Source organism: Labeo rohita, chromosome 20, assembly GCF_022985175.1.
Source record: "Labeo rohita strain BAU-BD-2019 chromosome 20, IGBB_LRoh.1.0, whole genome shotgun sequence".
Lineage (NCBI taxonomy): Eukaryota > Metazoa > Chordata > Actinopteri > Cypriniformes > Cyprinidae > Labeo > Labeo rohita.
This window is the reverse complement of record NC_066888.1, coordinates 29,898,616-29,914,179: the sequence shown is the minus strand read 5'-3', so window position 1 is coordinate 29,914,179 and position 15,564 is coordinate 29,898,616. Positions and strand designations below refer to the sequence as shown.

The window sequence follows — 15,564 nt, the reverse complement described above, 5'->3', positions numbered from 1 at the left end:
GCCTGTTTATTTTGCGTGTTTGCCACTAAATCACTAGCACATTATTTGGAAAGGCGATCGCAAAGATTCATAAAAAACCCTTATACTCACTTCTGCTGTAAGTGAAGCATCACGAATGATTTGCGCGAATATAGATGGATATATGTAGATCGGGAAGTGCATTCCCTTCACAAACAAACTTAATCCACTGCATCTGTAGCAGCTCAGATGTCGGGAGTAAATGACGACCACTACATTCATTATTACATCCAGTAACACAACACCTCAATCACTCGATCGGAGATATTCTTGTCTAACTTACATCCCTGCTCTGGCATCGAAACAAAGAGGGCGGACTGTCAACTATCGTGGGAGTGGCCTCTGTCAGTGTGACGCCACAAAGACAGGCATCTGAGAATGGCTCGATTTGAAAAAGGGGATATTATTTTTACAGATTAATTAAAAACCACAGCATGGATTTTTATCATTATAGGGTAGATTTGTACATACACTGCCAATCAATGTTCAAACGACATGTAAAAGTAAACTTAGCATCCGATGACTTATATACGTTTTAACCACAAATGCTCGTCTTGCACTAGCTCTGCAATGGGCACATTGCGAAATCACGTTGGAAAGGTCAGGCATGGTTAGTCCTTCATCTGTGTACTTTGGTTCATAAAGGTTCATTTTCTCTTCCTACTTCACAATCATCCAGTATCATTGTTTTACCTTTTTTTGCATTTGACTTTCTTTGCACATGCACTTTGTAAACACTGGGTCGATACTTCTGCCTACGTCACGTGTGACTTTTCCAACGTGACTACACTCTAAAAAATGCTGGGTTAAAAACAACTCAACTTGGGTTATTTGGCAACCCAGTGCTGGATAAATATTGGACAGAACACATGCTGAGTTATTTTATTTATTTATTTAACTATTGTTTAAAAAATGATTATATTGCTGGTTTAAAAAATGGAACATAAAAACACACACACAAAATTACTGACATTACAGAACAATCAAAAGATGAACGTTTATTATTAAGCAAGAACACATGGACAGAATACAAGACATTGAATTTATTTGGGTGAATACAGCATAGTTTACAGTATTACATACATTTAAACTTGTTTAACAAGTATTTTAGACATTAAAAACGTAACATTTAAAAGTAGAATTTTAATGTTAGGGTATTCAAGCTTTCTTTGTAATTGCTTTTTACTGAAAAAGCCGGCGAAGGGCTGCTGTTCGCCGGATTAACTGCGAACTTTAGACCGCGGCCTCACGTTTCACTCGTAGCTGAAAGATGCCATGACTTACTCCAAAAACTGGCCATAAACAAAGAGTACTGACATTAGAGAACATATTGTAAGATTAAACTCAGTACAGTAACAAAATAAAATCCATTTATTTTATGCAAGGCAAAAAGCGTTTTCATCCTGCGAAACAACTGCTACTGACACAGCTGACTGACATCTTGTCTTTATGTTGCGTTGCGTAAAATAATACAATTTACAGCACAGTAAAGACTTTATAAATGAAATAAAATGTATACAAACCGCTGAAGAAGCGCAAGTGTTCGGTTCAGTGGCATTGTTTACGTTCTGTGCCGCCAAATGGTTTTCTTTTCACTCAGTGTTGAAACTGGAAGTTTTGGTAAAACATTTAAAAGAAAACTTTTTAAAATCACCAATAGTTTATAAAGCTTTCCTGGAGCTCAAGTGGTAATGCATGAAAGCAACACCAAGATCACAGGTTCAGTTCCCATGGAATATGGTTGTGGTTTGAGGTTTTAGTTTCCAGCATACAAATGTGTAAAGACTGATGGTCAAAGCACGTTTTCTTTTCTTTTTTTCTTTTGTTTATGTATTTCCTGTTAAAACAAAAAGCAACACCAAGATTGTGGGTTCAATTCAGAATAAACAATTCACTTCTGTTAAATGCATAAATGCAAAGGTGATATGCAAATGCATGGATGCTTAAATAAGTTTTCGTATAAGTATCTTAAATAAGTTTTCATCATGAATGTGAACAGGTTGACACAACAAACTACAATTCCCATCATACCCTTTTGCAGCACAAGAATGAGGTTGCTTTCATTGTTAATGAGATTTAATGGAGTTTTTATTTCTGTTTTATTTAAATATCAACATTATTTGAGGAGGCCCTTTTAAAATAATCTTGTAAAACAAGTGAAAAAATAGACACAAATGGCTCAGCTGTTGATATACAATACAGAGCTCAAAAAAAGCTTAGATAATTTGATATCAGAGATTATTATGAGAAATATTTGAGTTCATATTGAGATGTCTGATTTTTGATTGCACTGTTGGTATTTTGTCAGATTTTAATACGGTATTGAGACTTTATTTTAGATTTCTTTGTTCTATACACTGTTTATTAATATTTTAAATTTGCTTGTATTTTTTATTTGAATTTTAGTTGAAGGTTTTAGTATTTGTATTTTTAATAAAATTAGTTTTTAGTAGTTTAAAGCAATTTATTTCTATAAAGTTTTTTTATTTCCATTTCAGTAATTTTAGTACTTCAGTTTAAACTTATTTCAGTTTTCAAGTTTTAGTCATTTTGTTGCATATTTGTCATTTTTATTAGCTTAAATTGTGTTTTTTTTATATTTCTATAAAGCTTAAATTTCCTTTTTAGTTTTAGTAATTTTATTTAAACTTATTTCAGTTAGTTGCCAAGGTAACATTTATAATTATAATGTAGATATATTAAAAATAAATTATGAATATTAGTGAAAAAAACGAGCTTAAAAACTAAATAATTTTCAAATATTTATATATTTTTTCAGCTTGATTTAAATTATCATATTTTAATAGTTTTAGTTAACAACAAGAACACTGCTCTCCAATTGCTTTCTTTTGAATTTCATTGCAGTGTAAGGAAAACAATAATACAGAGATCTCATTAAATTCACACTGTGAATAAATGCATGTTTCTCCACAGGATGAGCTCTGCGGCTTGGGTTTGTGCTGTGGCTGAGCTGGTAAACCCATGAGGTGAGCGGATCCAAAACCCCTGACATGCATGAGAGACGTTTGTTTATCTGCCGCTTCGTCTGTGAGCTTTGCAAGAGCGTTGTTTGAGAAACACACTGGATTGTAATAATAAGCAGGAGTTTTTATGAGATAAACACAGGATTTCCTCAAACCTGACAGGGCTGATTTTAAACATCTTTTTGACTGTCGATTACAGAGATTAAATATTGATAGACAATCCAACGTCAAAGTGTCTCCTCGAGGAAACCTCAGCTCTCGTATAAAGGCCTAAAGAAATTCTCTTATTCCAATTCAAAAACAGTATATCTTGATATTCTTCAGTCTTCAGACAGACTGTATCTGAAATCTCCTCTACACAGTGATGTTTGTTTGATTTAAAGGAAACTTGGGGCACAGAACATACTGTAGATGTGGAAAAATTGATTTTGCAGTAAATCCATCCAATAAACACATGCTCTCATTATTTAGTAATTAGTAAGGCTTGTTAACATTAGCACCTATTGCTTCTAATTAGGTTAAATAGTACAACAACAAATTATACAAAAAATGCTTAGAAACAATTTCATTGCTAGTAAATTTCACAGTCAGTTACAAAGTAACAGCAAGTAACGCATTGATTTAAATGTTACATTTTGAAGTAGAAAAACTGAAATAGTATTTTCTCGTAAAAAACATTTTACTGATTTGATAACTATTTTTTTACAGTGAAAATGTTGTTTCTAAAGTGTTCAGCTTTGACACGTGCATTTACATGTTTTTACTTTTATTAATGCACTTAAGAATTTTTTTAGTTCATGCATTCCCTGGGAATCGAACACAAGACGTTTCTATTGCCAGGCTTTACTGTTTGAACTACAGAAATGCTGTGCCATGGCACTGTTTGTGCATTTGTCCAACAGAATTGATGCCTTAATTTATGCAACTTCTTGAGCTGAGGAGTGCTTTACTTTTCTGAGAGATCAGACTTATGATTTTTGTCTGGCGGACAATAAAGCAGCTGTGAAGTGGACATGAAATCTAGACTACGGAAAGAATTGCTCCAAGAAAATATTGGCATATATTGCAAAATTGTAAAATTTGGTAAATATAGGCATATTTACTCTAATTTATTGGGGTGTTAATGGTGAAGGTGATTACAGAGATGTTTCAAAGATTTATGGGGTCGTTGCAATTAATTTTTAGCCTTGTAAACAATAAAACAAGTGAAAATTTTTTACATTACATATAACTAGTAAAGTAACACATTACTTTTTAATTTACAAGAAAATATCTGTTACTTTTTCAAATAAGTAATGTCAGTTACTTTTTTTCCCCATTTATTGATTGAAAGCTCTCCTGCCCCCATGTTGAGAGAAATTGGGAGTAAGATGTGAAATGTGAACATTTAATTCATCTTATAAAAAACAAATTCAGTATTCCTCAAAATGAATAAAAACAGTGAAATGCAATTCAGAATATGATGCAACCCTGCAATAACTAAATGTTAAATAATACAAATATCCTTTTTTTTGTATTTGTCCCATTTTATTAACCAGTGTCTTTGCTGCTGACCTTCGGTGATCCAATTCAACCATACTAAGCAAAAATTACTCAAGATAAACTAACATTTGTTCTTTTTTTATTATTCCTGAAGAGTGTTGAACTTTCTTCTTCTGTGTTCTACTATACAGATTTACTTTTTTCAGCCCCAGGCTTTTGGTGTAAAAGGGCTTTTACATTTGACGAAAGTAGAACACTTTATATTAAAAACAAACAAGCAAGCCCTGCCCAGATTTAAAAAGTAACGCAAAAGTAATGTAATGCATTACTTTCCATAAAAAGTAACTAAGCAAAGTACACTGTAAAAAAACAATTTGTTGAGTCAACTTAAAATAATTTGTTACCTGGCTGCCTTAAAATTTTAAGTTCAGTCAACTCGAAAAACGTTTATTCAACTTGAAATGTTACGTTGTACTAAGTGACGACTTAGATACTTCAGGTAATTCAACTTAAAATTTTAAGGCCGCTGGGTTACTTACCTTGCTTTTAAATTTAACAAATACAAATGTCTAAGTTGTCACTTAGTACAACTTAACATTTCAACATTTCACTAAACTTATTTGAGTTGACTGAACTTAAAATTTTAAGGCAGCAGGGTAACAAATTATTTTAAGCTGACTCAACAAATTGTGTTTTTTATTAGCAATTTTAGTAGCAATTGGGTGGGTTTTGTTGTGAAAACCTGGCAACCCTGGTTCACAGTGCTTTAACTAATGTTAATAAACACAACTTGTGATTTTAAGTGTGATTCAGTGTAATTAGGTACTTTTTTAGGGAGTAGTGCAAGTATAGCTTATAGATAACCGTAAAGCTAACATATACTCCTAAAGGTGCTTTAAAAGGTTCTTCACATCAGCGCAATATAAGAACCATTTTTGGTTCCACAAAGAACCATTCAGTCAAAGGTTCATTTAACCATCTGTTTCTTACCTTTTTATAATCTGAAGAACCTTTTGCCACAAAGAACCTTTTGTGAAACAGAAACGTTCTTCAGATGTTGAAGGTTCTTTATGGAACCATTTAAACAAAAAAAGTTCTTCTATGGCATTGCGAAGCACCTTTATTTTTAAGAGTGTATTCATACTAAAAGCCAAAAAATGTCAATTTTGATTTCATCATCGTTTTTTTAAATCATTTACGCATCTTCATGTTGTTCTTCTGTGGAAAACAAACTGACTAATTTGAAAAATAACAATTGACAATTCAAAAAAGAACAACTGACTTCCACTGTAGTAAAAAAACTAAACACTAAGACATTTTTTCTTGTGTTCCACAGAAGAAAGAAACTCATACAGGTTTGGAATCACATAAAAGTGAGTGAACATTGTCAGAATGTTAATTTTTGTGTGAACTGTTACTTTAAAGGACCTAGCAACCAATCAAAACCGCTCAGCTTTGTACGCCTAAGCACAACTCATTTTTTTCTCAGAAATTTTTTAAAGTATAATGCTATCGTGTGTTTTTACACACTATATGAAGCATGTGGTATTAGACATTCAAATGCTGCGATTGTGGAGTCAAGGTCTGAACCCTCCCTCGACAGACGCTCTCTCTGCATATGTCATTATCATAATGAGCATGCACGCATAATTTACAGTTTCTTTAACTTTAATTAACACGACCGCAAATAATAATATGAATAATAAATAGCTGCTTTGAATTTAATTTCCTTTTTTTCCCTCTTGCTTTGACTTTTCCACCAGTTGTTTACCACTTTTTTTGGTCCTGTCCAGCAACACACACCTTTATGTGCTATATTGCACTGTTCTCTCCTGCATGTAAGATTTATTCTCACATGTATCTTTAATTCTTCCATCAGAGCAGAGTGCTGTTTGAGTTGAGAGGGAGGCAGGCGGCTCAAAGCAGACGTGTCAAACCAAAGTAACAACCTTAAAAAACGATTTCTCATCAAATTAGGCTGCAGTCCTGTGTCCCACGGTACCTCAAATAAAAAGCAACCATCAATTATGGATATGACCCTCCTTCCTGACTGGAGTTATATATATGTGTGTGTGCGTGTAGCGTTTAGACACTCTCTCTCACTCATATTAGCTGCAGCTCCTCCCAGGTGTGCTGCTGAACATTTAATGACGTCCTCAGGGCAAAACACTTAAGGGTTAACCAGTCCGCAACAGCCCAGAAACACACACTCACACACACACAAACTCCTTTAGACACAAATTGACCCCTCTAGCTTCCTTAGGTCAGTTTGCCCTGGATTGGATATCGGTAGGAAATTTAGCCAGTCAGTTTTAACCATTCTCAACCACAGTCTCCATAACCGAGGCCTTCATGGATAAATCAAGACGGTTATTTTTTGGTAGTGCGGTGTATTGGGATCATACTCATGGCTGGTTGTTCATCTAAAGCTGCATTAAAGGGACAAATGATGCTGTGATTGCTGTGAAGTTTAGACCAGATAAAAATAACAATATATATTAAAATATTAAAATACCAATTTCACAATTGCAGTCATATTACTTGAGGTCATGAATTTTAAATAATTTCACTGCTTTTTAAAAATTTAAATTTTCGTATAATTTTAGAATTTTTATTACAAATTTAAGTTTCAATTCAAAGGCTTTCCAGCATACTCAATATCCCTTTCCATTCCGTTTTCTCTTTCCGGGTTCTGAATGACATCATCCTACAGGAAGTGACATCATTTTGGAGGGAAATCAATGGCAGCACAAACATCAGTAAGTATAGTGGTTGATTTGATTAATTCTGACATGTTTTTTTGGTGTAAATTGGATTATCAGTTGCAATATTGTTTTCAAAATATGAAAAGATTGTTAAAAATTATTTAACTTAAATCATTAAGCTGACGTCTACATTAACAGCCACTGAACAATTGCTAACTTTAGTTGCGTTAGTCAATTATTAGTTTAGAAAATGTATTAAGTGGGCTAAATTTAGTTATATTAGTCAAGTTTTAATTAAGTCTAATATTTTTACGTTTAAGTCTCAAATTATTAGTTAGTTAATTTACTTTGTTAAAATTAGCTAAATCAGCAAACATTTTTTCACAGTTTTGTTTGGTTTATTCCACTTGTATTTATAAATTGGATCAGTAATATTTACATTTATACTAATATAAAATACTGAGTATATTTTCAAAATCAATTTTATGTTGAAAATTTAGTTTATGGTTATGAGTTTTTGTTCATGCTGTTACAGGTTATTTTTTTGCTTACTCATCAATGCATTTAATATATTAAGAAAAAGTTATGTTTAACATGTCAATGCTATGTAGGAGTTTCATACTTTTTATATTGTTTTGTTCAGATTTTCACTACACAAGATTTTTTAACATTTTTAAAACATTTGTTAACTTAAATTAAGTTTGCTGAAGAAATGTTATTTTATTTTATTTTTTATTTAATTTATAAAATTGTTTAATTTCTATATTTAATTTTTATATTATTTTTATTTTATATTTTATACAATTTTTAATTTCTTTTTTTTTATACAATTTTTAATTAATTTTTATTTTTTTTTTTTTTTTTTTTTTATATTATTTTTATTTTATTTTATTACTTTTTTATATTTTAATTTTAATTTTAATTTTAATTTTTATATTTTATTTTATTTTATTTTATTTTATTTTATTTTATTTTATTTTATTTTATTTTCCAACTGGTTTAGATGTGCAATGCTGGTTTATTATTGGTCTGTTAAGTTGGTTATTATTGCAGAAAGGCCAGCATAAAAGTGCTTAAAACATACCGTATGCTGTTAACCAGCAACATGATGGATTTAACTGGTCATTTAAGCTGGTCACTAGCTGCTGTTTCTCAGCCGAGTGAAGCATTACAGTAGCTGATTAGACACTGATTCTCTTAGACATAAACAGACCGTACAGGCTGATCTCAGTCTCTGTCGTGCATTTTTCAAACTTCACCAGTTTTCAGGTTTTCATAAACATCTGCATCAGAGGTCCCATGAGGGCAGGGACATTCAGGAAAGACCAGAACACACACATTTACACACACACTTCGCTTGGCGTGGACGCCCCCCTTTCCATGCTTCCTTCCGCCTGAGTTTCCATAGCAGCATGCAGCGGCCAATCAGATGGCAGGGCCGTAGCACAGACTGGCAGATTTGAGCGCCTGACGCTGACACGGCCCGTCACCGTGGAAACCCCCCTAGGCACTGTAGCGGTGGGGGGGGAGTGTGTGTGTATGTGGGTGTGTGTGTGTGTGTGTGTGTGTTGTCTGGGTGAGCTGGATGCTAAATGGCCTGCTGTCTGTCAGAGCGTTCCCATCATCCTTTGCAGGAGTTCAGTGTTTGTAGTGTGTCATGATCAGCTTTTGAGTGACATTTCACATAGTGAACGATATTTTCGTAAGTAGTTGTGAATCATTGTGTAAATGTGTCGACATCTGTCTGGGAAAAAAAGTCTCAGTGTGCGTGTGTTTGATGTATTAGAGAATTTCATAAAACCTGTCATGTCAAGATCATGTTTCCTCCAAAATCCAAAGGAATGATAAATAACTTGCTTATTATAAGGACCATTCAGGTCAACATTTACATATTATTATAAATTATGATTTAAAAAAATTATAATCATAAAATATATTTGTATATATTAATATATTTTGTTTTTAAATAGAATTATAGTTTTAAGCGTTAAATTGTGTGTGTGTGTGTGTGTATATATATATAGAATTAACCATTAGACTACAGTATTTTAAAATTTTTATTTATATTATTATTATATACTGTACTAATGTAAAAAGAGGAATAAAAAAATATCTAATGACAATAATGGAAATGAAATAAAACATTTATCAAAATATGGAAGTGAGAATTTGGTAATAAAAATATGAGGTGGTAATAAAAATATATATGTGTGTATGTGTGTGTATAACATCTACAATTATATTTTTAGATTTAATAACTATTATTATTATTATTATTATTATTAATAATAATAACAATCATTTATGTGTATTATTATTGTTATTATTATTATTATTATTATTATTATTATCATGGACTGTGGTAATGTAAAAAAAAGAGAGAGAAATGAAAAAAAAAAAAAAAAAAATCTAATGACAACCTTAATGAGAATAATGCAGAAATAAAGTAAAACATTTTTCAGAATATAGAAATATAGAATTTGGTAATAAAAATATTAAGTGGTAATAAAAAATATATATGTGTATGTTTTTAACATCTATAATTCTATATTATTATTTATATTATTATTATTATTATTTTATTATTATTATTATTATGGGAAAAAAATCTAATGAAGGCGATAATGACAATAATGGAAATAAAGTAAAAAAAAATTCAAAATATAGAAATGAGAATTTGGTAATAAAATATATAACGGCTAAATGTAAATGTATATTTTACCAAATTCTTATTACTATGATACCAAAGTTATGTTATTCAAAAACAAAAAATATTACTGCTAAATATTTATATAATACAATAAAAACATGTATTATGAAAAATAAAAATCACTGAGAAAAAGGTGTAAAAGTAAAATATCTAGATGCATTGAGAAATTTGGGGGTTAAATGTGCTTAATTTTATGAAATTAATGCTAACAGTACAATGCAATGCAATGCAACAAAATAAATAAATAATGGTCCTAAAAACAGGTTTCATTTCAAGTGTCATTTCTTACATTTTTGTTTTGATTTTGAGCTGAAATGTGACCTGGATATGGTTTCATGAGATTCACGGGTCTAAATACATGTATGTATGAGAGTGTGTGTGTGTGCATGTGTGGGGGTCTTGAATTGTCAATAATGTCAGATTTTTAGCTGATCGAGGCATCGCTCCGTTTCTCCGTCTCTGTTTATACACGGCTCTCGTCTCTCTGCCAGCATCACTCTCAGCTCATCCTGTCTTTCTGTCATTCTCCATACATCTCCTCAGTCTATACGTTCACTCTATACCCGTCTGCAGAGCACAGCTCACCTGCATTAATTCAACTCGGCTTCATTAAACCTGACCACTGGAGAATAGGAGTCGTTCGCTTTCTGCTGTGTGTGAGGAGCACCGAATTAGTGTTTGCATTTATGTGAGGATTGAGAAAATAATTCATGTGGATACAGTAGGAATGTGTGCTTGTGTGTGTGTGTGTGTGTGTGTGTGTTTGGCTCTTGGCAGCTCATTACAGCTCAGCAGGTAATTGGCCAGACAGGTCGCCCCAAGGAACCCTGGGAACAGAGCTGGGGGGCAGGAAATGAGCAGTGACCGCAGCAGACCACTCCAAAACTCAGTGTGTGTGTGTGTGTGTGTCATGACCACGCTGTTAATCGTACAGTTCATGTTAACAGTGACCACTAACAGATACACACTCATCACACTGCCTTAATAACACACACGCACGCACACTGTTTTTGATTGACAGAGTGCTAGAAATCAATAGAAATCTAGTAATACTTTTATTATATTGATCAAAAGAGACACTAAAGGCATTTATAATGTTATAAAAGCTTAATAAATGCTGTTCCTTTTAACTTTCTATTATCAAAGAATCCTGAAAAAACAGTTTCCACAAAACATTAACCCTATAAAGCCTATTGTATCATATTTGATCATTTCGAAGCGCACAATTGCACACAATCTATTACATGCCTTCTGTCATCTGATTAATAGTTTGTACTTTTTTAGCAAGTAAAAGGCCTTATAGTTAGGTTGTGGTTGCGGTAAAATGTCTTTTTGCTGTGAAATTGTTACTGATTTTTGTCATGTTAATGTAGGAATAACTGGTAACACTTTACAATAAGGTTGTTTAGTTAACATTAGTTAACTACATCAGTTATCACAAACTAAGAATGAACAGTACCTCTATTGGATTTATTAATCTTAATGTTAATTTCAGCATTTACTAATGCATTATTAAAATCACAAGTTGTGTTTATTAACATTAGTTAAAGCACTGTGAACCAGGGTTGCCAGGTTTTCACAACAAAACCCACCCAATTGCTACTAAAATTGCTAATAAAAAACACAATTTGTTGAGTCAGCTTAAAATGATTTGTTACCCTGCTGCTTTAAAATTTTAAGTTCAGTCAACTAAAATAAGTTTAGTTAACTTGAAATGTTAAGTTGTACTAAGTAACAACTTAAATATTTGTGTTTGTTAAACTTAAACTTAATGGGTAAGTAACCCAGCTGCCCTAAAATTTTAAGTTGATTAAACTCAAATATCTAAGTTGTCACTTAGTATAATTTAACATTTCAAGTTGAATACACTTTTTTTTTGAGTTAAATGAACTTAAAATTTTAAGGCAGCCAGGTTACAAATTATTTTAAGTTGACTCAACAAATTGTTTTTTACAGTGTAACCCAATTGCATTTTGAGAGGTCCCCCGTTAAAAATCACATTCTGGGGATAAAATATATGCAGTGTTGGGAAGGTTACTTTGGAAATGCAATAGGTTACAGATTACAAGTAACTCTATTTAAAATGTAATAAGTAGTGTAACTTTTCAATTCTTTTATTAAAGTAATGTAACTTATTATATTTGATTACTTTTTGATTGCATTTGTTAATCATTTTAAAACATTTAAACCAGACAAAGTTAATCTTACAGTAGCACTCAGACTGATTACTGTCAGACTTTATTACTTAAATTAAGATTATAAGTAAGGGATAATATACATCTTTATTTTGCAATTAAAAACTGGCTGGATGTACTTTATCCCACTTATTACACAGATGCTTGCCACAAAAGTAAATAATTAGACACGAAACACTGATCTGAGTTGAAATATTTGAACGCAAAACTTCCATGAAGAAATCAGTTGCTATAGCAAGTGGCAGGTTGACAGAATTAAGAAATTGTATACATAACACTGAATTGAATTTTAATATTTTATTAGCTACCAAATGCAAAGCTTCCACTAAGGAAAAACTATCAAGCATGTAGCGCCGACTTAAGTTGCCCGGAGGAGAAGTCATTCGTTTTTAAAGAGCTGGCAGTTTGGGGCGACGTCAGCGACAACAATGAAGTTGAGCAGAGTTTAACTTTAAGCAAAAAAATGGTGATGATGGCAACTCTAAATGGATGTTCACATGATGCAGTTGAGAAGGAAACCTCCACTGCCCAATAGGTTTTGTCTAAAAACTGTCTTGTTTTGTCTTGACTTCTTTACAAGCCTGCTTGATTGTAATAGTTTGTTGTGGAACAAGGCTTTAACTGCAACAGGGTAAAACACACAATGTTCAAAAGTTTGCAGTCTGTAAGAGTTTTTGAAGGAAATTAATGCTTTTATACAGCAAGAATGCATTAGATTAATTAAAAGTGACAGAAAAATCAGTTTCACATAAATGCTGTTCTTTTGAACTTTCCTTTCATCAAAGAATCTTGAAAACAATGGTTTCCATATAAATGTAAAGCAGCACAACTGTTTTTTAATAATAAATGTTTCTTGAGCAGCAAATCAGCATATTAGAATGATTTCTGAAGGATCATGTGACACTGAAAACTGGCGTAATGATGCGTTGCATCACAAAAATAAATTACATTTAAAAACACATTAAAATACAAAACACGTATTTTAAATCACAATAATATTTCACAATTTTACTGCATTTTTTTCGAATATTTTCTAATAGATGCATCCTTGGTGAGCATGAGACATATTTCAAAAACATTAAAAATCATACAAACCCTAAACTTTTGCTAAACCCTAAAGCTGTGTATTTTCTTACTTTACCCAAAGATCAAATTGAAGCAATTAGAAACTATATTTTTCACAAAGAGGCTTATTTGTAGGACAATTATGCGTTTTTTGCACTATATTATTTTCATGACCGTTAAATTCATTAAATTCTCGTTATTGTAATGCAAATCTCTTTCTCATTTCTGTAATGCAATAATAAATGAAATATCCTGTATGGACACACTTCATTAAAAATCAGTATAATTTAAAGGTAGTACAGAAAAACAAATGAAATAATACATCTTTTTTTCCATTTCATTAATGAAAATGAGATTTTTTGTTCACAGTAAGTAAATGAAAACTGCAGTTTGCAGTATTATAATTGTTCTGAATTATCACTCTTTCATGATTTAATTTTTTCATGTTATTAATCCCATCATCTGAGCTAATTTATTTCTTTGTTTAGCATGTATTTTTGGGATATATTGCAGTACATCTTATTCCAGTTGATGATGCATCATATTCTTATCTTTCGGTCCTTGTTTGCAACAGAATCTGGTCTGAATTGCAGTCCTAATAATGACACGTCATGCTAAAGTTTTAGTTACGTGTCAGTATTCAGATGTGAGAAAGATGTTGAACCAGAGAGTTCACGAAAACTATCAGAGTTTAACTACAAATTTAGTTGTTTTCTTTCTTGCTTTGAAATGAGTTTAAAGTGCTCCGAATCGCCTTCAGGCATGTGATATGAAGGTCAGGGAGGCGTCGAACTGAAAACAGCTAAAAAACTTACAATAAACCATTGTCAGCTCTTTAGAAACTGTTATGAAGAGTCTTTGGTTTATTGCAGGTCATTATTAAACCGCTTCTAATTAGCTGGCCTGTTTATGTCTCGCGTTGAAACGGAGAGTGACGTGTGAAGTTATGTGGCGGTGAGAGTGAGATGATAGCGCCGCTGAGAGACCGCGGAGGGTGACGGCTTCACATTTAATGAAGTTGAACGGCTCTCGCCCCGGGTCATTTGACTGGGTCATTGTGCTCGTATGTTAATGTGGTTAATTAATGGGAGTGTGAGAGGAGCTGCTCTCCTGTGTGTGTATGTGTGTGGGATATATATCCTGGGGCAATGAGGTCGAGCTGTAGTTTTGGGAATGACTGGTGGTGAGTAGTTAAACTCAGGTAGAGTCTTGGCTTAAATTAATGCAGTGTGTGTGTGTGTGTGTGTGTGTGTGTGTGTCCTTTTTCCGCTGGTAATGAGAGTTCCAGTGTTCAACAGTGCATTATTAGAATTCAATCCTTAGTTTATTGGCCAGAAAAAAAGGATCGTTTTTTAAAGTGAAACACTTTAAATGATTTTTAAATATATGTATTAGTTTCTATATATTTATATATTTATATATTTATATATTTATTAGAAATATGTTTAATACTTTTAATTTTATTTTGGATTTATTCAGTCCTTACTTTTTTGGCCAGAAATAATACTCTTTATAGCAAAATAGTTTTTCCATGTTTTTTAAATGTATGTATTAGTTTTATTTTTTATGTATATTTGCATTTTAAATAATATGTATATTTTTAAATATATTTAATACGGTTCATTTTATTTTGATTTAATTCAATCCTTAGATATAAAATATGGAAAATAAAAAATGCTATAAAAACAATCTTGAGAGGAATACTTAGTAAAAAACTTTTTAAATGATTTTTAGAAGTATGTATTACCTTCCCCTTTTCTATTTTTTATGTTTTATTTATATTTTTAGAAATATGTGTAATACTTTTTATTTTGATTTTATTACATCTATGTTTATTGCCTATATAAATGTATTTATTCATTCATTTTTATTTTTTATTTTGAACACACACATATATGTATATATATATATATATATATATATATATATATATATATGTATACTTTTTACAATTTATCTATTTTTTATACTTTAACAATGAAGTTTATTTTCATTTTTTTCATTCCTTAGTTTATTGCCTATGAAAAAAGAATACTTGAACACTTTTAAATGTATTTATTTATATATTTTATGTACTTTTTTAAAATATATATATATTTTTATAAAAAATAATAATAGATTTATTTTAATTTTATTCAGTATTTAGTTTTATTTAAAAATATTTGTATTATAATATTTGTATTGTAATAAATGTATTTTTCATGTTATTAATATTTTTTTATAATATTTATGTGTATATTTTGTAAATATTAATTAATACTTGCAAGCACTGATAATGATGTGTTTTTCACATAAATGTTTAAACATGAGGAGATAATACTGATCCTAACCTTGGGTTTAGTCAAATATATTGATCTGTACAGAGAGGGTTCATTTGTCAGTTTTAGTAGGTCTCTAGTGTTTTA

The 15,564-nt window shown here is 31.3% G+C and overlaps 1 protein-coding gene across 3 annotated transcripts in view; it reads left to right on the top strand.

Moving 5' to 3' along the window:
• Window positions 1-15,564, top strand: part of tfap2d (transcription factor AP-2 delta (activating enhancer binding protein 2 delta)) — a 96,817-nt gene that overhangs the window by 12,575 nt on the left and 68,678 nt on the right. For all 3 annotated transcript variants that reach the window (XM_051137789.1, XM_051137791.1, XM_051137790.1), the window contains 2 exons: window positions 2,953-3,005; window positions 7,198-7,243. The gene's annotated coding sequence lies outside the window, so the exon portion shown is untranslated. The remainder of the gene's footprint in view (window positions 1-2,952; window positions 3,006-7,197; window positions 7,244-15,564) is intronic.